Genomic DNA, 24244 nt, shown 5'->3' on the forward strand with positions numbered 1-24244 from the left:
GTGCATGTGTGTGCACGCACACGTGTGTGTGTATCTGTTCAAGTTCCCTTATGACTTTTATCCCAGTGGTGAGGGCACTTGCCTGGAATATGAGAGACCCAGGTTGAATCCCCACTCTGGAACACATAATTACCTGGAGATTGCCCTGGCAGCTGAGTGCCTTATCCACCAGGCTATCAGAAAGGCCTCATCATCTGAAGAAGTGGGTTTTGCCCATGAAGCCTCATGATACTGCATATTTTTGTTAGTCTCTAAGGGTATGTCTACACTTGTACCCTAGTTCGAACTAGGGATGCAAATGCAGCCATTCGAAATTGCTAATGAAGCGTGGATTTAAATATCCTGCTGGCCCACTAGTTCAAATCACAGCTGATTCAAACCAGGAAGTGCGTACCGGGCTGTGTTAGTTTGACCCAACCCACTTGGTTCGAACGAACGTTACTCCACTTTTTGGTTCGATTCAGCTGTGATTCGAACTAGTGTACAGGCGAGATCATGCTATGAAGCGTGGGATATTTAAATCCCCGCTTCATTAGCAATTTCGAATGCCTGCATTTGCATCCCTAGTTTGAACTAGAGTGCAAGTGTAGACATACCCTAAGGTACCACAGGACCACTCATTCAGTGAGGCCTTTGTTTGCAATTCTGGTTAGTTTCCTGGGAATTCACCTGTGTTTATAAAAATAAACAAATGAAAATAATAAATATGAAAATTGGCAACAACAGAAAGCAAAGGACCAACAGGTGGTGGGGAAGGGTGTGGGGTGCCAGGCACTCTTGGAAAGGAAACTTCCACTCCCTTTGGGCCTGTTGCTGCAGTGGTCGATTGGTCTAGGCTACTGGGATCTAGCTCCATGCCCATCTTCCTCTCCTACTATGGGAAGAAAGCAAACAGGATTGTGCTTACAGCTGCAAAGGGTGCGTCTGGCATTGAAAATGGACAGGGGCTATCACCTAGCTCCTTGACAGTCTTGCTCCCACCCACATATAGCAGCAAGTCACCAAACAGCAGTTACCCCCTTGAGCCCAGGTTTGCTATGATTCCCAGTGGGGACTGAGAAAGGGAAAGTGGGACCAGGGAGTTCTGGCACTTGCAAAATTCAAGTTAAACTCATTAAAACTGGAATACCTGCTTTTTTCAAAACCTAAGGATTTTTTTTGAAGGAAATTTGGTAAAAAACAAAAACAAAGAGCCTGAGCTATTAGCTATTCTTCTTTTAATCATTCCTGTTGATTCTGTTCTGCTTTTTGTGTATATACATAAATATGAGAAGTGAGAGACAAAACAACCTTATAGCCTGTGATTAAGGCACTCAGTGGGGAGAGAAAAGATGTGAGTTCTTTCTCTGTTTCATTCAGAGGTGGGATTTGAATCCGCATCTTTTATCTCCCAACTGAGTTCCTTAATCATCTGGCTATAGAATTATTCTCTCTCCTTGGCCAAATGAATATGTATTTATACAGACTGGTACAGCTTCAACAAGAACAAGTGAGAAAAGAATCACCTATAACTTGCTGTTTGACAGAAGAAGATCTAAATTCCCAGCTCTGTGGATTATTTATGTATTTATACAAAATACAGCTTTTTCAGGAGAGACTGAGACCAGCCCATGTCAGAATAGCCTACAGCCTGATGGTTAGGATACTTACAAAAGAAAGGGGAGTTTAAGTCCCTGCTTGAGAACTGGGATTCTATATTTATCTATCATTGTTCCCGCTGCCTCTGCAGAAGCTAGTTGCACTTTGGCAATGGCTAATTAATGGATAGGACAGAAGTGGATGAATTTTATATATAATTGTATATATATTAATATATAATTTTATATATAAAATTCACCTAGTTCTATCCTACAGGTTAATTACATAAGGTATGTCTACACTACAGCACTATTTCAAATTAACTTATTTCGAATTAGTTAATTTGAAACAAGCTAATTCGAAATAACACATCTAGACACAAAAACTAATTCGAAATACCATTTTTCTAATTCGAAATAGCATGTCCACATTGAGTGAACCCTGAATCTAAGGTAAGGCTGGCCAGAACCAGTGCCAGCAGGGCATCAGGGTCGGACTTAGTATGTGGGTCTGCTGCCTCAGGCTATCCGAGGTCTGTGCTTAAAGGGACCCGACCCCCATCCCGGACAGACAGTTCTCAGGTTTCTCTGCTTTCTGGTCTACCTTGCTGAGGGACAGCAAAGTATTTGTGTCTCGGAGTGCTCTGTTTGCCCTCACTCGGGACACCACGGCACTCTGCAACATGGAACCAGACCTGCCCCCGGGGACTGTGCTGCATCTCGTGGACATGTTGCCAGCAGCCTGGCTGCACTGTCTGCAGGCTGCCATCCAGGAGGACCATCGAGGGGCTGTCAGGATCCACCCTGAGGAGCACTAACAGTCTCCCCGGTCTGCCCCACTGGGAGCTTGTGCCCCATTCCTCCCTCTCGTCCTTCCACTTACTCTTCCCTAGCTCCCCCTTCCTGATGTCAATTCAAATACACGTATTTTCAAAAATAGAAACAGTCTTTATTTAACACAACTGGGGAGGGCGGGTGAACCTCTGGGAAGACGGGGGAAAGGAGGCAGGAGAGGTCAGGAGAGAGGGTGGGAGAGGGGAGGGGGAAAACTGGGAAGAGGGAGCTGGAAGGGGGAAGCAAGGGGAAGAAGGGGGAGGGGAAGCTCAGCGCTCAGGGATGGGAGTCTTGTCCAGCCAACTGCCTCCCAGCACCACGGGGGAGGGGACCTTGGCATCTCGAAGGGAATGAGGAGGAGGGTGTGGCAGTTGAGGTGGGGGGTGTGGAGATTGAGGAGGAGGGTGTGGAGGTTGAGGAGGAAGAGGTGGGAGGAGGAACAGTAGCTGGAGGGCAGCAGGCACAGGACCGGCACGGGGCAGCACGCTCTGCACCAGGGCCTGCAGATGGTGACAGATGTCATGACACCGGGCAAGCAGCTCCTGCTGGAACTCTGGGTTGTCCTGCACCTGCTGCTTCATGATCCAGGTCTGGGCTCACAGGGCCTGCAGGTGCTACTCTCTGTATCCCTGCCATGTGGTGGTGGTCCTGCTGAGGCCGCAGGTGCGGGAGCATGTCCCGGGTGGGGTGGTGTACCCTGCATGAGCAGCTGGTGCAGCTGTAGAGAAAGAAGATAAGTGGTCAGTTGTTCCGGGGGACACAGTGGATGATGCCCAGCCCCCCCTGCGAGGTGAGGGCAACCATGCCCTGCACCGTCAGAGCCGAGGTGCTTGCACAGAGGCCGTGGTCGGCATGTCCGGCTCTACCCTGGAGTGGGAGCTGCCCCGAGACCACACCCATGCCCCTGTGCTGTGTATAGTGTGGCTGGGGTGGGGGAGAGATGTCCCCTGCCCCTTGGTAGAGGGGGCGTGTGAAGGGAGGGCACCCTGCTGGGTCCCGCCCCGAGGTCAGGAGCATGTCGGATCTCTTCACACACATGTGTGGCTATCGGGCCACGGCCTCTGTGTGGCACGCAGCTGGAGCCACCTGCCCAAGGCTGGCATGGCACATGCCCGCATGTGCACAGGTGTCTGCGTGATCCGTGGGAGGCATGGCCCAAACGCGTGGTCCCTGGTCTCCCTTCCCGCCTCCCCCTGGGTAGGGGACAGTGCTGGCACTTACCTGGCATGGCCTCCCCGGATGACTCTGCTGAGTCCGGTGCCGGGACAGCTGGTGATGGCCCCTCTGCTGAGCCCGGGTCAGGGCCCTCAGCTCCCGGCTCGCTGCCCCCTGGGCTAGCGCAGACTGCCCCGCTCCCCAGGATTCAGTCGAGGGCGGGAAAGTAGGAGCAGGTGGCAGCCCCTGCTTCAGCGCCGCCCCTGGTGGCCCTGGCATATGCCTGCCGCAGCTCCTTCACTTTCAGGAGCACCTGCTCCTGAGTGCACCTGTGTTCCTTGCGGGCCATGGTGGCCGCTATGCAGCCATAGATGACGGCATTCCTCTTACTGGTGTGGAGATCATGGACATTGGGGGCCTCCCCCCACACATCAATGAGGTCCATGATCTCCGCACTAGTCCAGGAAGGCGCGCGCTGTCTCTATGGCCCTGGCTGGCCCCTGGGTGCTGGGAGACTGGGCGGGGGACGGCTGGGTGCCACTGGCTGCCATTGTGTGGCCACTGGCTGAGGGTCTGCAGCTGCTGTCAGGCCTGGCTCTCGTACGTGCCCAGTAGCCAGAGTCTACCCCTTTAAGGGCCCCGGGGCAGAGGGAGAAGAGAGGAATTTTCCTGGTTTGGCCCAGAGTGGACACCAGGGGAAACTGGGAAGGGCTGGAGGCCCCCTAATTCGAAATAACTGTCTACACAGTACTTATTTCAAATTAGCTTTTTCGAATTTGGTGTTATTCCTCATAGAATGAGGTTTACCAAATTCGAAATAAGTGCTCCACTATTTCAAATTTATTTCGAAATAGCGGTTTGGCTGTGTAAACACTATTAAAGTTAATTCAAAATAACTTCTGTTATTTCAAATTAACTTTGTAGTGTAGACATACCCTTAGTTCCAGAATGTAAGTAGCTTTTGCAATGGTAGAGAGAACAGAGTGCTTCTCCTTCTCTTGCTTATCGTGAACAAGAGTGCACCACATATGAAGTCCCAGTGTTCAATGGAGCAAGGTACAAACATGATCCCAATGTAGGGGCAAGAAGGAACTAAGACCAAGATCCTGTCAACCCACAGAGCAGGCTGTCTGTAGAAGAGAAAACAGGCTGCACCATTCCAAAAGCATAGCACAGTGTCAGTATCTGTTGTGCTTTCTAGGCCACCAGGGAGGAAATTGTTCCTTGTCACTATCAATCCAAGATGTGTTTTTAATGCCAGACAGCACCCTGAAAATAGAAATCACCAAAGGGTAATTTGGATTGATGTGAAATCTATCATAGTTTTTATATTTGCGTATTTACCTGAGTGCGATAGCCAAATGCAGCACAACTAACTGAAGCAGAGTCAAAAGCTCTGCCCCTAGCAGTCCATTAAATGCTTCCAGCAAGAGAATCAACACCTTCTTAAAAGAGGAGCAGCCACAACAGGGCTTCAAGGAGCAGACAGTCTCAGAGATAGCCTTTTTTGTTGCTGGTTAGGGCCATGAGGGTCTTTCAGATCAAAGAGTTCAGATGTCCACTGGATGTTCAGCTACCACACCATACTGGAAGTGTACGAAAGGAAAGAGCCAAATAACAAAGAGCCAATTAACAAAGAGCTTTTCAACCTCGTTTTTTGCTGATCTCTAAACTACAAATATCTAAACTTAAAAATATCTCTTTTATCAAATATCAAAAATCACTTTTATCAAAAATATTACTTTTATCAAATATATATATTTCCATAGATGAAAATCCACAGTGTTAAAATTTTTCTCTATTTTTTTAATAAAATTGTGTTTCTCATGGGACTTCTCAAATAACTCCTGACTATAGTTGTTGAACTGGGTAGATGCCACTTCAGTTTGCTCTTCTACTAAACTAAACAAATACAATGTAACTAAATCCTTTTAGTCGTATCTTTAATACATGATGAATCCCATTTTAAAATTTCAAACGAGACTTTTCTTCCCAAATTGCTGTCTGATCTTTTCCATGTAGTCAACATCTGAGGCTTCAGAGCCATCACAGAGAGTGTTAAACTAAAGCTTTCTACCGCAAATGATACTGACTTTTTCCACAGCTACTCTTAGAATGCTCAGAGGAAAGCAACTTTTAAAGTAAGTGGCAGTATCAAAGAGTCTGTTTCTGGTCTATTTTAATAACTACTATCACTTGTCACTTATCTCAATTGAATGCTATCTGGTTCCAATAGGTCAGCTAATTACACTGATCATTAACCTTTAAGAGCACAGAGGCTATGATAATCACTGCCACCACTGGTGTGTGCCACCTAATTGAAATAAGTATGACAGAAAATGAAACCTTTGACCTCCCTAGGGTTCATTTTTTAATCATTTTTTTTACTCATAAGAAGAGAGAAAGTGGCACCTGGCATGAACCAGCTTATTAAAAGTAATGTATAACATAACATTGATTTTCTTAAGATGAAATGAAGGAAGCAATCATTTCCAGGAAAACGTATGAATCATTGTAGCTTTTGGAAGCAGCGGGCAATTTTAACAGTCAGAAAAAATGGTGAAGGGTGCAGATCTGTTAAATATAGAGCAATGTCTGCCTTAGCTGCATGAGATATAATCTCCAATTGAAGAGAAGTCATGCCACTTGCCAAAGGAAGGACAGAGCACTGAACTGGGGATTTTGGAGACCACTGTACAATTACTGGCTCACTTACAAACTTCCCTATGTGATCTCAATCAAGTAATTTGATTGGTCCTGTCTGGGCTTGAATTTCCGGTATGTATGATGGGCATAACATTCCCGTATTTCCCAGGTTTGTTGTAAAGAAAAAATTTAAAAAAGGGCTGTTTAAGTATCTGGATAGATGGGTACTAATTTGAATTAGGAGTGGTGATGAGTCTTGTATAGACACAACTTTCAGAGCATGAAAGATATTGCATCTGTTAGGACACTATACCAGAACTATTGAAGTGATAAGGAAGTGGTTCAGGTCCATGGTTCCATCTCCCCTCTGGCATATCAAGGTAATTTTCTAGTGGACTCATGGAGTGGAGGAACTGCAGTTGTTCCTTGCACTTGTGTAGGGAAGGAAAGACACCAGTAGCTTATCATCTCCTTTGTTCACTGCACAAAAGCCAGTCTAGCCTTTAGTCTTAATAAGATTACCAGCTGCTGTCTTCTAAGGTTTAAACAAGGACTTATATGTATAAGAAAATACCGGTCTATGTAGCACTTTAAAGACTAACAAGATGGTTTATTAGATGATGAGCTTTCGTGGGCCAGACCCACTTCCTCAGCTCAAATAGTGGAAGAAAATAGTCATAACCATATATACCAAAGGATACAATTAAAAAAAAATGAACACATATGAAAAGGAAAAATCACATTTCAGAACAGAAGGGGGATGCGGGGGGGGGGGGCGGAAAGGAAGGTAAATGTCTGTAAGTTAATGATATTAGAGGTGGGGAAGGGTAGATGTCTATGAGTTAATGGTATTAGAGGTGATAATTGGGGAAGCTATCTTTGTAATGGGTAAGGTAGTTGGGGTCTTTGTTCAGCCCCCCCGCGGAGAGTGTTGAATTTTAGCATGAATGCCAGTTCAGAGGATTCCCTTTCAAGTGCAGATTTGAAAGTCTTCTGAAGTAAGATGCATGTGATTAGGTCATTGAGACAGTGTCCTTTCTGGTTGAAATGGCAAGAAACTGTTTTTTCTTTGTGATCCTGTCTAATGTCTGTTTTGTGGGCATTGATTCTTTGGCGAAGTGTCTGAGACGTTTGTCCAATGTACATAGCAGATGGACACTTTCGGCACATGATAGCATAGACTATATTTCTAGATGCGCAGGAATATGTATTCTTGATCTTATAACTCACTTGGTTAGGCCCAATAATGGTGTCAGCAGAGTGAATATGTTGGACAGGTAGATCTCTACCAAGCATTTATAAACCTCAACTACCCACCCGGAGAAATAAAAAAGCAAATTGAAAGAGCCAAACGAATACCTAGAAACCGTCTACTACAAGACAGACCCAAGAAAACCAACAATAGAACACCACTTGTCATCACCTACAGCTCCCAACTTAAACCTGTCCAACACATTATCAATAAATTACAGCCTGGAAAAGGACACTAAACACCAAGAAGCTGTGGGAGACAGACCCATAGTCTCCTATAGACAACCACCTAACCTCAAGATGATTCTTACCAACAACCACAGGACATACCACACTAATACCAACCCTGGTATTTTCCCTTGCAACAAACCCCGTTGCCAGCTTTGTCCACATATTCACTCTGCTGACACCATTATTGGGCCTAACCAAGTGAGTTATAAGATCAAGAATACATATCCCTGTGCATCCAGAAATATAATCTATGCTATCATGTGCCGAAAGTGTCCGTCTGCTATGTACATTGGACAAACGTCTCAGACACTTCGCCAAAGAATCAATGCCCACAAAACAGACATTAGACAGGATCACAAAGAAAAAACCTTGTGGAACGAGGTGTACAGATAGTTCGGAATGGCTTGCTAATTTGAACTATCTAGCCCGTGCCGCGTGTAGCCACGCGGCACGGGGTTCGAACAAGCCGGCATTTAAAAATGGCTCCGGCCGGCTTATGCAAATGAAGCCCAGGAAATTCAAATCCCGGGCTTCATTTGCAAGTGTGGTATGCCTACATTACCACCCTAATTCGAACTAGGGTGGTAGTGTAGACATACCCCAAGAGTCCTGGGACAGGTCTCCAGAATTATGAATCAAGATTGGGGGCTTGGTGATCAAATTTCAGGAATTGAAGCCCCTGGAGTGCTCAGTTTGTCAGTAATGAATTATTTCCTCCTTTTTTTCTCCTCCATTTAGATAGCTCAGCAGTTTGTGCTTTTTGGGGCATTGCTCAAATCTGGAATGTTGTATTATGTTACACTGTTCAAAGAGAAGGATCCAAGGGACTGGCAATAGTGTGAGCAATACATGGAAGAAGTACTGAGTCACCTTTTGTCTATATTGTTGTAGCAAAATGCATTTTATGTTTTGATAGATCCATGGAACTGTCAAATGTGCAATGCCCTTTCTGTAGGAATATGCCTTCCTAGAATGCATCCTTTCTCATGATGAATTGTTACTCCCAGGAGCCAGTTCAAGTCTGCTATTTTTCCTCACAGAGGAAAAGATTTTAACCATATCTTTTCAAGTTTAAAAGCCAAATGCAGAGGGCTAAGAGAACTGCAGTTATTCCAAGTCTCCTTGTATTGCCCATTAATTGAAAATAGAAATCTATTGTCAATATTATCATTGGCTGATTTGCAAAGGCCTTACATGCAACCCAGTGGTGATTCTGTGTTCTTCTGTAATCCAGTAACTTTTGAATGCTATTCAGAAATTGTAAGGAAGGTTCTACACATAAGTGATCAAAACCCTATTAATATGGACTAAATTGGAAGAGTGAAAGTAGAGTCCCTGAAATAGAAGGGAATGGGAAGGGTGCATAGAAGAATATTGAAGGATAGAATAAAGGGATTCAAAGCCCCCCTGATGTCTTCAAATAGCTTGGCCTACAGAGCTATAAAATGTTTGTCTAGTTTATTGTTTTTTATTGCAGGAAGCACCTATGTAACAAGGCTGAACCTGTTAGAGCTGTGAAAGAAGCCCCACTTTTATACAAACCTTGCACTTTTACTGCACCGTATAGCCACTTTCACCTCAGTATTAGTGTACTATAAATTCTCACTTTGAACTGAGAGCAAGGATTGTATTTATAAAGTGAACCATACTTACTTATAGGGAGGGTTTTGGGGGCAGAATTAACACCTTATGGACATGATAAGTGTAATGAGTGTATAACTCTCATGTGCTCCTTAGTCTGATCCATGTTCATTGACTCCTGGTCCATGATCTTGATGCCACTTCTGTGGTGCTTGATTTCTGAAACTTGATGTCAAGGCTTCTGTTTCCATGAGAGCTGATCCCTGACCCCAGGGAACCTGAAATAGATACTCTACAATTACTATGCATTCTTACCTGAAGACAGGAAGTGAACATATTTGGTGTTTTGATCAATGAACTGAAGGTTATTTATATGTCTAAGAAAAAAATAACAATCTTGTGTGTTTAAAACATTTCTAAACAGAAAGCAGAAAGCTGACTTATTTTATACTGACCCTGAAAATGTACAAACTTATCCCTGAATTATTATTAAATCAAATTGTAAGGAGGTTATAACTGAGAAAAAATCTTAATTATATGAATCAATTTACATCTACAAAAGCATATCAGCTACTATAAATACGGAGCAGGAAAAGATGCACAATGAGTAAAAAACTCTGATTGGTGCCTTTATAGGAAGATCTATTTAAATAAGATCATATGTTAACAGACTGAACAAACAAAACCAAGCTGTGAAATACATGTTTTTGTGTGAGAAAAAATTAATGGGCTTTGGCCAAAATCCAAACAGAGCTGCAAAGAAATTGCATTTTAATGTATTGTAGGTGTTGTGGAGAGTGACATGATAGAGGGTAAGGTTAAGGCATGAGAAAACATGTAAAAAGTGTCACCATGGAAACCATTTTGGGAAAATGAAGAATTGACACAAATTTGTGTGATTCCTGGTATGTGAATGTAAATCATTCAAACATGATAGGTAAAAATGGGTTAATGTGGGAAGGAAAATGAGGCAAAATGGGGTGACAAAGTGAAATATTAAAAGCATCATTGGTTGGTTTCCAAATAAAATGTATTTTATTATTCAGTTATTACTGAAGAACTACTTCAGTTATTTTTAATAATAGTTCCATTTGAGAATGAAAAGGTCAGTAAAGAAGAAAATGTTATCATTTATGTAATTAACAAGGAGAATATACTCAAAAGACTCCCTCTAAAATTTTTCGTCATATGTTCAGATTTTGAGAGGGGCTACTATTTTTTTGTATTCCTCCATGTGGAGCTAGATAGAGACATTTGATTATATATGGCATGGAAGGATCATCAAATTTCTCCACAAAAGGGCACAGACTCAAGCATTACTAAACCATCCATAGTAATTTCTGAGATAAAAAGTGAACAAATTGAATGGAAAGTAGACTTGATTGATACTGATGGATTTTCTGCAGGCATTACTCCATCAGCTGAGAATATGAACTGTGCTCTTTTGAAATATCAGCAATAGGCCTCATGAGAAGGTAGGCACTGACTTATTTACCTGGCAATCAAAGGATTATTTTATAGTCAGGGATTATTATTCTCTTTATTCAGAAATTTGCACAGTGCACAATTTTCATAGTAAGTCAATGATAGCAGTCGGGAAGAGAATATTCTGCAGACTTGAAATTCCAGATGTTTTTTGGAATAATGATTCACAATTTTCCTGTGCAGATTTTAGACAATTTCTCATAGTTTGGGATTTTCATTACAGCACATCAAATCCAAATTACCCGCATCAACTGGACTTATGGAAAGGTCTATATGAACAATAAAGAACCTTATGAAAACGAGTTTCGATAATGGGGGTGATTTGCATAAATCATTACTGGTTTGCTGAAATATGTCCCTGAAGACTGGATTTCATCAGCTCAGCTGTTAGTGGGAAGAAGGATCAGATCTAATTTACCATTACTGATAACTTGGTGAAATGTCATGAAATGTCATGACAGTGCAACCAGGTGGAAGATTAAAGAAAATCAGAAGTGGAAGCAGAAATATTATTTTAACAAAAGAGCCCGTGATCCCCCATCTCTTAACCCATATGTTGGCGTGTACCTGAGGAATTACACCTCTAATAATTGGGGCCAGAAAGGGTACCATCGAAGAACAGCTTCATTTTATATAGGTCAGAGAGACTACTGGAACACATTTTGACACAATCAAAGGGATCTGCAAGTAATCCCAGAAAGTTCCAACACATTGACAGTAGATATGGACTCTGGGATTTCCTATCTGACTGATCTTTTATCATCCAAACAAAAAGGAAAAACTATCAAGAAACAAAAAAATGACTTAGATTCTAATGAAAGTCTGATACTGAAAAGATGAAAGCAGGAGATTAAATGTCCTGAAAGACTCATATGGTAGGTCTACACAGTGAAGCTTTTTCAAAATAACAGCCCTTATTTCGAAATAACTTTACTAGCATCTACACAGCCAAACCACCATTTCAAAATTAATTCAAATAGCGGAGCACTTATTTTGAATTTGGTAAACCTCATCCCATGAGGAATAACGCCAAATTCAAAATAGCTATTTCAAAATAAGTGCTGTGTAGACACTTATTTCGAAATAAGGGGCCTCCAGTCCTCCCAGGGTGCCCTGGTAGCTAAACCAGCCTCAACCAAGAACAATCCTCTCCCTTCTCTCTCCCTGGAGCCCTTAAAGGGGTTTACCCTGGCCACAGTGCCTGAGCCAGCTCCAAGCCTGCCAGCCCAGAGCCAGCAGTCACTGCCCCTGACCCAGTGGCCCCAAAACATGAGCCAGCAAGCCACTGGCAGCCTTCACCGCTCCCCAGGAGTAGTCTGTCATTCCCAGGAGCCTGCCAAGGCCCAGGGAAGGCGGGCACCTTCCTGGTCCAGGTTGGAGATCATGGACCTTATTCAGGTTTGGGGGGGATGCCCCCAAGGTCCATGATCTCCGCACTAAGACAGAGGAACGTGGCCATCTATGGCAGGATAGCTGCCAGCCTGGCCACCAAAGACCACATGCGAACCCAGGAGAAGATTCACATGAAAATTGAGTTGGTCCAGCGAGACCCCCACCCCTGAGCCCTGAGCTTCCCCTCCCCCTTCTTCCCCTTGCTTCCCCCTTCCAGCTCCCTCCTCCCAGGTTTCTCCCTCCCCATTCTCTCCTCTCCTCTCCTCTCCTCTCCTCTCCTCTCCTCTCCTCTCCTCTCCTCCCTTCCTTTCCCCAGTCTCACCAGAGCTGCATTCCCCCCCACCACGTTTATTAACTAAAGAGAGTTTTTGTTCATGAAAATAAATGTATTTTATTTGACTTCAGGATGGGGGGTTAGGGAGGGGTAAGTGGAAGGATGTGAGGGAGGAATGAGGCACAAGCCCCCAGTGGGACAGACCAGGGAGGCTCTTAGTGCTCCTCAGGGTGGAAGCTCTCCCACAGGGCCTCCTAGCGACTGACAGCCCCCTGATGGACCTCCCAGTTGGCAGCCTGCAGAAAGTACAGTCAGGCTCGCAGCAACTCATCCACGAGAAGCACCAGAGTGCCCGGGGCAGCTCTGGCTCCATGTTGTAGAGTGCTGTGGGTTTCAAGTGAGGGCAACCAGAGCACGCAGAGACAAAATGCTTTGCTGTCCCTCATCGATGTAGGCAAGGAAGCAGGAAAAGCTGAGAACTGGCTGTCTGGGGGGTCCCTTTACGCACAGGCCTCAGACAGCCTCAGGCAGCAGCCCACACAGTAAGTCCTTACCTGGTGCCCTGCCGGACCTGGTTCCATCCAACTTTAAATGCGATTCAGCATCCATTGAGTGGACATGCTATTTCAAAATAGCAAAACACTATTTCAAAATGTATTTTGTGTGTAGATGCATTATTTTGAAATAAGATATTTTGAAATAAGATATTTCGAAATAATGCTGTAGTGTAGACATACCCATAGAGACTTGCTAACCTAACTAAAAAAGGGTATTTGAGGAGAGTAAATGTTAAAGATTTACTCTACAGCGAAGTGCTGGTAACCTCCCTTCTCTAGGTAGCTGACATGCTGGCTTTAGGGAAATGTACTAGATGGGTATTGGCCAGAGATCAATCGTGACATTGCTAATAAGTTAGGAAACTGCCATTCATGCCAGTAGACATAGATACCAACACCACTAATATGTTCATAGATCATATGTCTGGTTTTATCTTACCTGGTGCTTAAGTTATACAGAAGGGTGAGTGTAAGAATCTGCATCTTCCAAATGAGATATTAAATATGAACGATTTTGAGCTTTCTTCAATTTATTTCAGCTGCCAAAAACTCGAAGTTGGATTCAATTCACTGAAATATTGAGCATTTGAAAATTGAGTCATAATCTCTTATTTGATTGATAATTTGAAATGTTCTCTTTTTTTATAGTCCTTTTAAGGTCTCTGGGATCTAAGCATATGAATAGCTGGATGTTTCTTTTCTCCACAGTGGCAGGAGAATTCCCCAATTCTGTTGGATCCTCAATTTTTTGTATTATTTTCATTGCTTCCATCGTTGCAAACTCATTCTTGAGTTTATCGCAGAGTGTAAATGGCACCTTTCTAAATGGATGGATAACTGAAGAGACCTGACTACCTATCCGGATGGTGTGTTCATCCTTCCAGAAACTCAGCCCTTGAAACAGGCCAAGATATTCCCTAAACAGTGCTCATAGTCAAGTTCAGTATACTCTGAGAGCATCCATTTTACCAGACTGAGTTTCTCACATGCAGCCAGGCCTAAAATTGGTGCTATCACCTCTAGAGCTACAATGAGCCTGTATACAGTGTATTTATGGTTGATGCTATTAATGTGCTTCTCTTTCACTGGTATATTTGTTTTCAGAATAACCAGTTGCTTTTATTTTTGTTGGTCCCAGTTTAGGTATTATTTTTAACTAGCAGAAATACCCAGTATCTCCCGGGGAAAATTTAGTAAAACATGTGATGAGTGAACTACGTCAATGACATTAACAAAGCATATTTTATTGGAAATACTATTCTCTGATACATTACTTTAAGAAATTAACATAGCTAGTGATGTACTTACAAAATGACAAATCCCATAGGGTCTCTTTTCTTAATCCCCACAAATCAGGAAGGTCCATTTTCCTTTAAAGACTCTATGCAAACCAATGCCTGTAGCCTCCTTGCCAGAAGCCCTGAGAAATGGAGGGGATGTCTCCTGGGCTCTGCAGCAGCAGCAAATCACTGCTCCCCAACTAGCCGCTCCCCGAGTGCCTTCAGTGCACGCTCCATAGGGCAACCTGAATGGACTTCCTAGCAACAGCTGGACCGGTTGCGTTGATCAGACAAAGTGAAAAACCTTCAGATCAGGTACAATGAGTGATATCTAGATGATCAGAACATGCAGCACTTGAACGTACCTGTTCTAATGAGAATAGATTGTTCTGAGTGTACCGTGTCCTCCTCAGGCTCCACGGTGCTCAGAACCTTGTCCTCCTATCCACCTCCTCTTTGTACTGTGAGCTGAATCCTGCAAAGTGCATGATGCCCGTGGCACTTGCTGATAACTCACACAGCCCTGCCAGGAGAACACACGCAGCCCAAAGGAGGGCAAGTGGTGGGATGGCTCTTTTGCGTGTGGGGGTAGGGAAGCAACTGTAATTTCCAGAAGGGGTTCAGTCTGAGCCCGGCTGCATGAAGATGTTGAGAGGCTGTGATAGCTGGAGGCTTCTCCCAGCCACAATTAGCAAGGCTAGACCCCAGCCAGAATCAGACACATTTGGGTCTGTCTTGGAGACCTGCTGGTGCCCTAGTAGAGGGCAGGCTGCTGATTTTCTGCCCCACTGCAGCCTCTCCCCCATGGGCTTTCCCTTGATGATGCTGCAGGTGCCCACATGCTTTATCCTCTAGGATCTCGTAGTTGCAGTTTATGTGACATGCTTAATAGAAGAATCCAGCAAATGCCTATGATCAGGCGATATTAAAAGCTAATTATCAGTGGGCCCAATTGGGGTTTTGGAGGAACTAGGGGAACCGATTTCGAGAGCTAACCAATCCAGTTATTGAAGTTAGGAAATCAGTAGTATCCATGCAAAATTTGGTGTTTCTAGCTCTTACCATTTCAGATATCTTTCGAGACAAGCAAACAAACAAACAAACTTTCAGAAATATTTAGAAGATAATCTCCCATAATCTTGTTCAGACAAAATCTTGTTTGGACTCTTAGTTCCAGAGTCCAGTTTCAGTGGAATAATTGTTCCATTCACTGTTATAGGAAATATACAGGTCTTCTCATCAGGCTTGTTGATCCCAGTGCATCGCTGAAAAACTCTTCAGCCAGACTGTTTTTAACTGAATGCACTTGGCTTTTTTGCATTTTTAATCTGCATTATTTTGCAAAAATGATAATTTTGCCAGGTTTATGACAGTTTCCCAAGTGCAGCCACACCATTTGGAGCCATGCAGCGATCCATACCTTCTACATGACTATCTCTATTCAGTCTTCCCCTCCCCACCAAAAAGAGGTTTTCATAGAGGCTACGTCTAGATTGGCATTATTTTCCGCAAATGCTTTTAATGGAAAAGTTTTCCGTTAAAAGCATTTTCGGAAAAGAGTGTCTAGATTGGCACGGACACTTTTCCGCAAAAGCACTTTTTGTGGAAAAGTGTCTGTGGCCAATATAGACGTGCTTTTGCGCAAAAAAGCCCCGATTGCCATTTTCGCGATCGAGGCTTTTTTGCGGAAAACAAATCTCAGCTGTCTACACTGGCCCTTTTGCACAAAAGTTTTGCGCAAAAGGGACTTTTGCCCAAATGGGAGCAGCATAGTATTTCTGCAAAAAGCACTGATTTCTTACAGTAGGAAGTCAGTGCTTTTGCGGAAATTCAAGTGGCCAGTGTAGACAGCTGGCAAGTTTTTCTGGAAAAGCGGCTGATTTTCCGGGAAAACTGGCCAGTCTAGACACAGCCAGAGAGTCATTCCATTCTGATTTGACCTATTCTGGCTTTATGATTATGTACTTTGCACATAAATAAGCCCTTCTGGTGAATTCGTCTCCTTGGCATGTGCTTTCACAGTTTGTGATACCCTGTGTATTTGGAGAGATTTTTCTAAAATTAATTTTCCTTCACAAAGCAGTCGCTCTCTTAACACATCCTTCTATACACATAAGCTTTTCCTCAGGGATGACAGAGTGATATCATAATGTCACTCTGCATCCCCGGGAGCCCTGACCATGTGACTGCTCTGTGAAATGGGGGGGGAGGGTGGTGACTCCATCCCGACACGTCCTCTGGACCAGCGTCCACCTGCCTTTGGGCCCTGCCTCCATCCTGCCCAGCCCACGCACCTGCTGCACGGCTTTGTTCTGTCTGGCCCAGCCCAGCCACAGTACTTTGGGGCTACTCGGAGGGTCTCCCTCCAACAGCATAAGCTGGTGATCCAGGCTAGGCCCCTGGCTCAGGTGAACTCTCCTGGGAGGTCTGCTTCCGCGTGACTACTGGAGCAGCATCCACCTGCCTCTGGGCACTTGGCCCCAGCCCTCCCAGTCCATGTGCCTGCCATGTAGCTTCTATTTCTATGTGGCCCAAGCTCTGGCATGCTCTCCTAGGAGTTCTGTCCCTATGCACCTCTTCAGCATCTGCCTGCCTCTGGGCCCCACCCCCAGACTGCCTGACCCATGTGTCTTCCATGAGGCTTGGCTCTGGGCAGCCCAGGCTCAGGTACTCTCTCCCGGGTCCACCACAAGCTGGGCAGGTCTTGTAGCCCGGCCACTTCCTCAGCTCTCCAGAACCTCTGCACTGTGCTCCAGGATCACTAGGCTCACCATGGAGCAAAGGTTCCTCAATGGGCCCATTTGTAAAGGCTGGGCTGGGGGCGGGATGTGGCTCCTGCTGTGGTGACCAGCCCAATGGTGCTCATGGTACGGGGGAGCATGCAGCTCAACAAATTTGTGAGAGGAGGCAGGATGTGTTAGGGAGGGAGGAAGGGGGGTAGGGTCCATGCGGGAATGAATGGTGTGAGGAGAGCCAGGGCTGGCCTGGTCTTGGCCTAGTGGCCACGGGGTGAAGAAGCAAGCCGGGGCTGCCAAGCCTTGGTCCACTCTCCCCGGCGGCCAGGGGGAAAATCAGAGCTGCCTACCTCCAGAGAGAGGGGGTTGGCGAATACAGTGAGCAGGAAGGCACTGCTCCCTAGTTATCTTTAATGCTATACATGATTCTGTCTCAGACCAGAGACTGTCAACTAACCTAAGTTGCAGGTTTCACCGAGTTTCCTTGATTATGTGGCATATTGCTCTATGGTATCATCATTTTTTGCATGCATGTAAAAAATTGTGTCTCTCAAAGGTTTCTCTCTTTTTTGGCATCCCATGTTCCTCAAATTTAGTCAGCATTTTACTTAACTTCATGCTTTCACAGGCCTCAATCTTAAAGTTACTATAAATGTTCAGTACTTCCTCCCCAACAACATGCCAAAAGATTGATGATTTCACGTTATCATTTCTCATCTATACCCCTATGGCTGCTAAAAACAATTAAGATTTCTGTCTGAATATTTGTCCACTTCTATGAAATATTGCCTGGAAATTGGAGACTGGAAGGAGGTTACAACACATCATTGACTTTTCCCTCTTTTCTCTAGAAAAGCTACTATAGTGCTTACCAAATGTCGGCAAAATCCTATGGCTGTGTCTACACTGCACCCCTTTTCCGGAAAAGGGATGCAGATTAGACACATCGGAATAGCAAAATCCATGGGGGATTTAAATATCCCCCGCGGCATTTGCATTTACATGGCTGTCGCTTTTTTCCGGCTTGGGGATAAGCCAGAGAAAAGCGCCAGTCTAGATGTGATTCTCCGAAAAATAAGCCCTTTTCCGGAGGATCTCTTATTCCTACTATTCAAGAGAGTGGGTTTACAAGAGAGTTATGATCTATGATTTACAAACAGCCCTTAATTTGGGAGAATAATTTTTCCCTTCAAATGTCACTTACATGTTAACTTTGAAATTTTTCAAGTAGGAATAAGAGATCCTTCGAGAAAAGGGCTTATTTTCCGGAGAATCACATCTAGACTGGCGCTTTTCTCTGGCTTATCCCCAAGCCGGAAAAAAGCGGCTGCCATGTAAATGCAAATGCCGCGGGGGATATTTAAATCCCCTGTGGATTTTGCTATTCCGATGTGTCTAATCTGCATCCCTTTTCCGGAAAAGGGGTGCAGTGTAGACACAGCCTATGTGCCTGGCTGTCCACTTGTTTCTCTGGTGCCTTCCTTTGTCTCTTCTTTCATTTGCAAACTTCACTTCAAAATCACCACTCTTTCCTTCTCACTCAGCACTTCTGACATCATGTAACAACCCTGGGGTTCGTTATATAAAAAGTGATGCTCCTAGGAGGGGGGTCCAGAAGGTCTCTGCATGCCACTGCTTGCAGGCACTGCTCCTACAGGTCCCATTGGCTGCTCTTCCTGGTGAATTTTAGCTGTGGAATCAGTGCTCAGGGCAGGAGCAAGCACAGAGATTCCCTGTCTCTCCGGTGGGTTTCAAAAAGTTGCTGGCTGCTTCTGGGAGCATTAGAGAGTGATAGCTTTAGCCTTGCTGCATTGCAACTGGGAGCCCCAGGTCCTTTTAAATCACCCTGGTCCCTGAGCAATTTCCCCCTTTATTTCCCCACCTCCATTGACAGACTCCTGTCCAAGTATATTTGTTAATTTAAGAGAGTCTAAAGAAGTCTACATTGGAGTAACACACAGGATAGAAAGGTTTGATGTAGAATAAGATGTGAGCTATACTAAGTCATACTTTAGATATGTTATTAACATGTGGCTTAATTGTAGTTTTGCAACAAGACCCAAAATAAAAGTGTAGCATGTCATTATGCTGTCCAAAGAGAAGACTAGGAGAGAGAACGTGACTCCAAGGTCTTCTTCAGGTCTCTGTTAGATGTAATGTAAATCACCCAGCACTGTTATGTAGCTATGCTGATCAGAACCTGGGAAGAGCAGCAGGGGTCACCAATGAAAAGGAATAAGGAGGCAACTCATAACCACAGAGAGTTATGATCTATGATTTAGAAACAGTCCTTAATTTGGGAGAATAATTTTTCCCTTCAAATGTCACTTACATGTTAACTTTGAAATTTTTCATGCCTTTGATATCTAATCTCTTTTGGACTGTACATGACTGAAGACAAGATAATTGATAGCTATGGACATCAGAAATGTATAGGCATTATTAGTCTGTAGCAGTGTTTAACTAATAATTGTTCTCTTGATAATGCCAAGGAAATGCCAACAAGGAGAGTATGCTATAGAAAATATGTGGTTGGAAAAGACATAAAAGTTGTTTTGTTTGTAAGGGTTTTGTTGTTGTGTTGTTGTTGAAGCAGGGATTATCAGTTTGCTTCATCGAAGAAGAAAAAAAATCTCCATGATTAGATCAACTTTACTGGGCTACTTTTCTACATATAAATTCAGTTTCAGGATTTCCAATCTATTAAGGAAAAAAAAGAAGGAAAACATAACAAAACAAAAATCCCAGGAACATATTTCCAATTGCTAACTGATTTATCCTTATGAGCTCTCATTTTGACTGTTCATCAATAAAGGAAGATTAACTGAATATCACATGTGCAGTTTTAAAGTGTACTTATTGAAAAATGGCTTATACAGTAGACATCAAATGACTGTCAGGAAAGTTACTCTGTAAAAATGTCACACTTTCAACTCAATGGAACCACCATTTTTATATATACAGCAACATAGTGTCTTACTTCAGTGACCAAAACAAAAAAAAGAGTAATTTTACTTTTGTCACAACTTCAATGACAGTGTAACAGTTAATCCAAACTAAGGACTCAGTTCGGATTAACTTCTGACTGTCACGTGTAGCCGCAGGCAGTCAGTTTTAACTAAGGGGATTTAAAAATGGCGCCCGCCCGGGAACTTGCAAATGAAGCCCGGGATATTGAAATCTCGGGCTTCATTTGCAAGTTCGAATGCCTACGTTAGCCACCCTAGTTCGAACTAGGGGGCTAGTGTAGACATACCCTAAGAGAAAGTGAATTGGGTTCCGTTCTGGCTTTCACATCAGCAACAGAATTACCTATGTTCCAAAGGCAGAATCTTAGAGACAGATTCTCCACTCTCTTTCAAAGCTGGACTCTTTATTGTTGGCAGTGTGTGTGCTTGGGGAACAAACAAACAAACAAAAAACCAGCAACACAGATTGAATTTTAGATTCCAGTCTGAAGTTGCACCTCTGGTATTTTCGAAATAACTTTTTTTTTACATTCAGCTAATATGATATGTACGTCATTGAGGAACAGAGATAAATTGCATCAGGCCATTGCTACAATCACATATTTATGGTAGTACCAATCTTTTTACTCAGAGTATTAAAATAATTTGGAGAAGGGATCAAGGCCTGGATCCACAGTGGTACTTGGCACTTATTCCTATATTTAGACCCTTAGCTATAATTTTTAAGGGTCACTGTGATGCACAAAAATTCCCAGTTGCCACTTAACCTCACTTGGTACCTAAGTTTTTGCAGTAAAAGGTCCTTTGGCACCTAAGTTTCTTCCTCTGAGTATAAGCACCATTGCCTCAACCTAGGCATTTAGGGTACGTCTAGACTACATGGCTCCGTTGACGGAGCCATGTAAAAGAGTTTACTCAGCATAGTCAAAGAAGTGGGGATTTAAATAATCCCCGCTCCATTAAAATAAAAATGGCCGCACCGCTGTGCCAATGATCAGCTGATCCAGCACAGCGTGGCAGTCTAGACACAGCACAGTCGACAAGGGAAGCCTTTGTCGACCACTCCGGTATGCGTCTTGAAACGAGGTTTACCAGAGTGGTTGACAAAGGCTTCCCTTGTCGACCGCGCTGCGTCTAGGCTGCCGCGTTGTACCGGATCAGCTGATTGTCGGCACAGCAAGGCGGCCATTTTTATTTTAATGAAGCGAGGATTATTTAAATCCCCGCTTCTTTGACTATGCCAAGTAAACTATTTTACTTGGCTCCGTCGACGGAGCCATGTAGTCTTGACGTACCCTCAGATGCCCGTGTATCAGACACCCACCATCTAAGCCCCAGCGTAATCCAACGAATTAGTGGAAGATCGGTGCTCTTCCATATAACTCACATATAGGGCCCATTCCTGCAGACATGCTAAGAACAACCTCGCTCCAGACAAATCAGCTGTATGAGGCAGCCTTCTCTTATAATACAGATCCCAATAGGTAGGGTATTCACTTGGGATGTGGGAAATCACCAAACCACATCCCCCTCTTTCTGACGCAAAGAGGTTTTAATTGAGGTCTGCCTTATTGCAGGTGAGAGCTTTAGCCAATGAATTACAGGATATCCTAATGTACCAGAATTTTCTCTCAACATTCCTATTAAAGTTGTTCCATGTTAAATGATCCTTGAGCCAGGAAAAAGAGTGAGGTCCCTTCTATGTCCCAGTGGTTAAAGCACTCACCTGAGAGACAGCTGTGACCATGCACATCGCTATATTCATCCCTTACACACTGGTGACATGACATTTGCACTAAATATGCTTTGTGTTTTAACATAGGGAAGTTAATAACATATGAGGTTTTAAGATAATTATAAAATGCATCTGTTATCCTTATAAGTGAAATAATGAGGTCTCTCTCTATAATATTACTAGAATGAGTATGAGATAAGAGTGCCTCACCTTGGTAAAAGTAATAAACAAGACGTTTCTAGACTGAAGAATGTGGGTTTTCTTCAGTTTACATAGCAATAAACCAAACTTTTGGGCAAAACCCAAGAGCAGGAATTGTTGTATTGTTGCTGAACTCAAGAGATAGAGAAATAATGCCGCTTCTGTATCTTAGAGAAACACAGACGACTAAATCCCTTGGAATTATTTGTGATTTGTATCACAAATAAAATATGCCACACCCTGATAGCCTCATTCTTTGTAAAATTATTAGCATGAAAGACACTGAGCACAAGTATCTTGCAGTACAAATTGTGACAATTAAACTGTGGAGTCTATGGTACAGCAGTGAGACATTTCACACTCCTCTGAGTATGACATTGACTATTGAGATTTATGAATCCTACTCTCATATGATCAGATCTGTGAGATCTCTATACACATGCCTACCTCTAAACTAACAACACCATAGAAGGAAGAGATTATTGTAGAATGAACATTATTCTAGACATGAACTCTTTTTCAGAAATTGGATGAAGTGTAACAATTTATTACAGATAATGGCACAGAGAAAGACAGTGTTATATCACTGTTTTATTTGTCTATGTGAACATAAGAATGGTCATACTGGGTCAGACCAATGGTCCATCCAGCCCAGTATCCTGTCGCTCAACAGCGGCCAATACCAGATGTCCCAGAGGGAGGGAACACAACAGGTAATCCTCACGTGATCCCTCCCCTGTCACCCACCTCCAGAGAAACAGAGGCTAGAGACATCATTTCTATCCATCCTGGCTAATAACCATTGATGGACCTAACCTCCATGAATCTATCTAGTTCTTTTTTGAACCCTGTTAAAGTCCTAGTCTTCACCACATCCTCCAGCAACGAGTTCTACAGGTGGACTGTGCACTGAGTGAAGAAAAACTTCTTTTTGTTTGTTTTAAACCTGCTGCCTGTTAATTTCATTTGGTGACCCCTAGTTCTTATATTGTGGGAATAAGTAAGTAACTTCTCCTTATTCACTTTTTCCCCACCAGTCATGATTTTATAGATCTGTCATATCCCCCTTTCGTCTCCTCTTTTCTAAGCTGAAAAGTCCAAGTCTTTTTAATGTCTCTTAATAATTTGTATTGCCCTTTTCTGAACCTTTTCCAATGCCAACATATATTTTTTTTAGCTGAGGTAACCACATCTATATGCGGTATTCAAGATGTGGCCATAACATGGCTTTATATAGAGGCAATAAGAGTCTTATTCTCTATTCCTTAAACCATGAAATCAATTAATTTACTTAACAGGTTTAAAGTTCAGCCCATGCTCTCAATGTTCTGATGGGATTAGGGCCTCTTTTATCTACTGCCTATGAGTCAAAGATATGTAACAAAATGACAAAAGGACACCAAAATTAGGAAAACTACCCCAAACTGTCAGTTGTGTTAAGAAAATAGTGTTTATTTGTGTGCTGTATGTTAATAGATTGCTTTGCATTTTACTGATAAATGTGGTGTTGACTGTACTTTTCAAGGGTATTTCTGGGCTCTACCACTTCATTCTAGCTTAGAAAGCAAACGGGACATTTTGCATTCAACAAAAATTAGTTCAGAAAACAAATTGTCTTACCATTGCAAAGGGGCTAGAAAAAGATTGTTACAAATATTCTGTAAAAAGCAAGGCCAAACAAATAAAACACCCTGTATTCAACTCATCATGTTCAGCCTGTTGTAAGTGCCAAACCAAAGACTGCAATAAAAATACACTTGTGATTTATCAACACTCTAGCAAAAAATAATGTATTTGGTATACTTTTTGTTTATCACAACATACATGCAAAATCAGGACACTTATTTTTCTGTATGAAACAAAGGGCGATTGTTTTTAATTATCACTTTCAATAAGAATTAGCATTAATTCTGCCTTTAAATAACAATATTGCATTCCATAAAGCTAGGAGCAAAATCGAAAAACAAAATCACAAAAATACTGAAATTAAAAAGATACCTTAGCTTTCTTATTTATATGGAAGATATGAGATATGAGGTTAACTTACAGAAAAACTAATATGTAAATAGAATTGAGAAAGTTGTAAGAGGAACCAGAATTCAAATAAATATAATAAAAGAGCTATGATAAAAACAGTACCACTTTCTCAAGGAGGTAGTGCACTGATTTTCCTAAGACAGTAAATCGTGAATCAGAAAATCTAGATTTAGACCCTGGCTCTGTCATGAATTTAGCGGAACCTTTTAAAGTTAATTATGTGTAATTCTGCAACTCACTCACATAATTAACTTTCAACTCATTTAATCTAATTGATTTTGTATTATCTCCCAAGTTCAGAGGT

Source organism: Pelodiscus sinensis, chromosome 1 (genome assembly GCF_052426305.1).
Source record: "Pelodiscus sinensis isolate ZL-2025 chromosome 1, ASM5242630v1, whole genome shotgun sequence".
Classification (NCBI taxonomy): Eukaryota; Metazoa; Chordata; order Testudines; family Trionychidae; genus Pelodiscus; species Pelodiscus sinensis.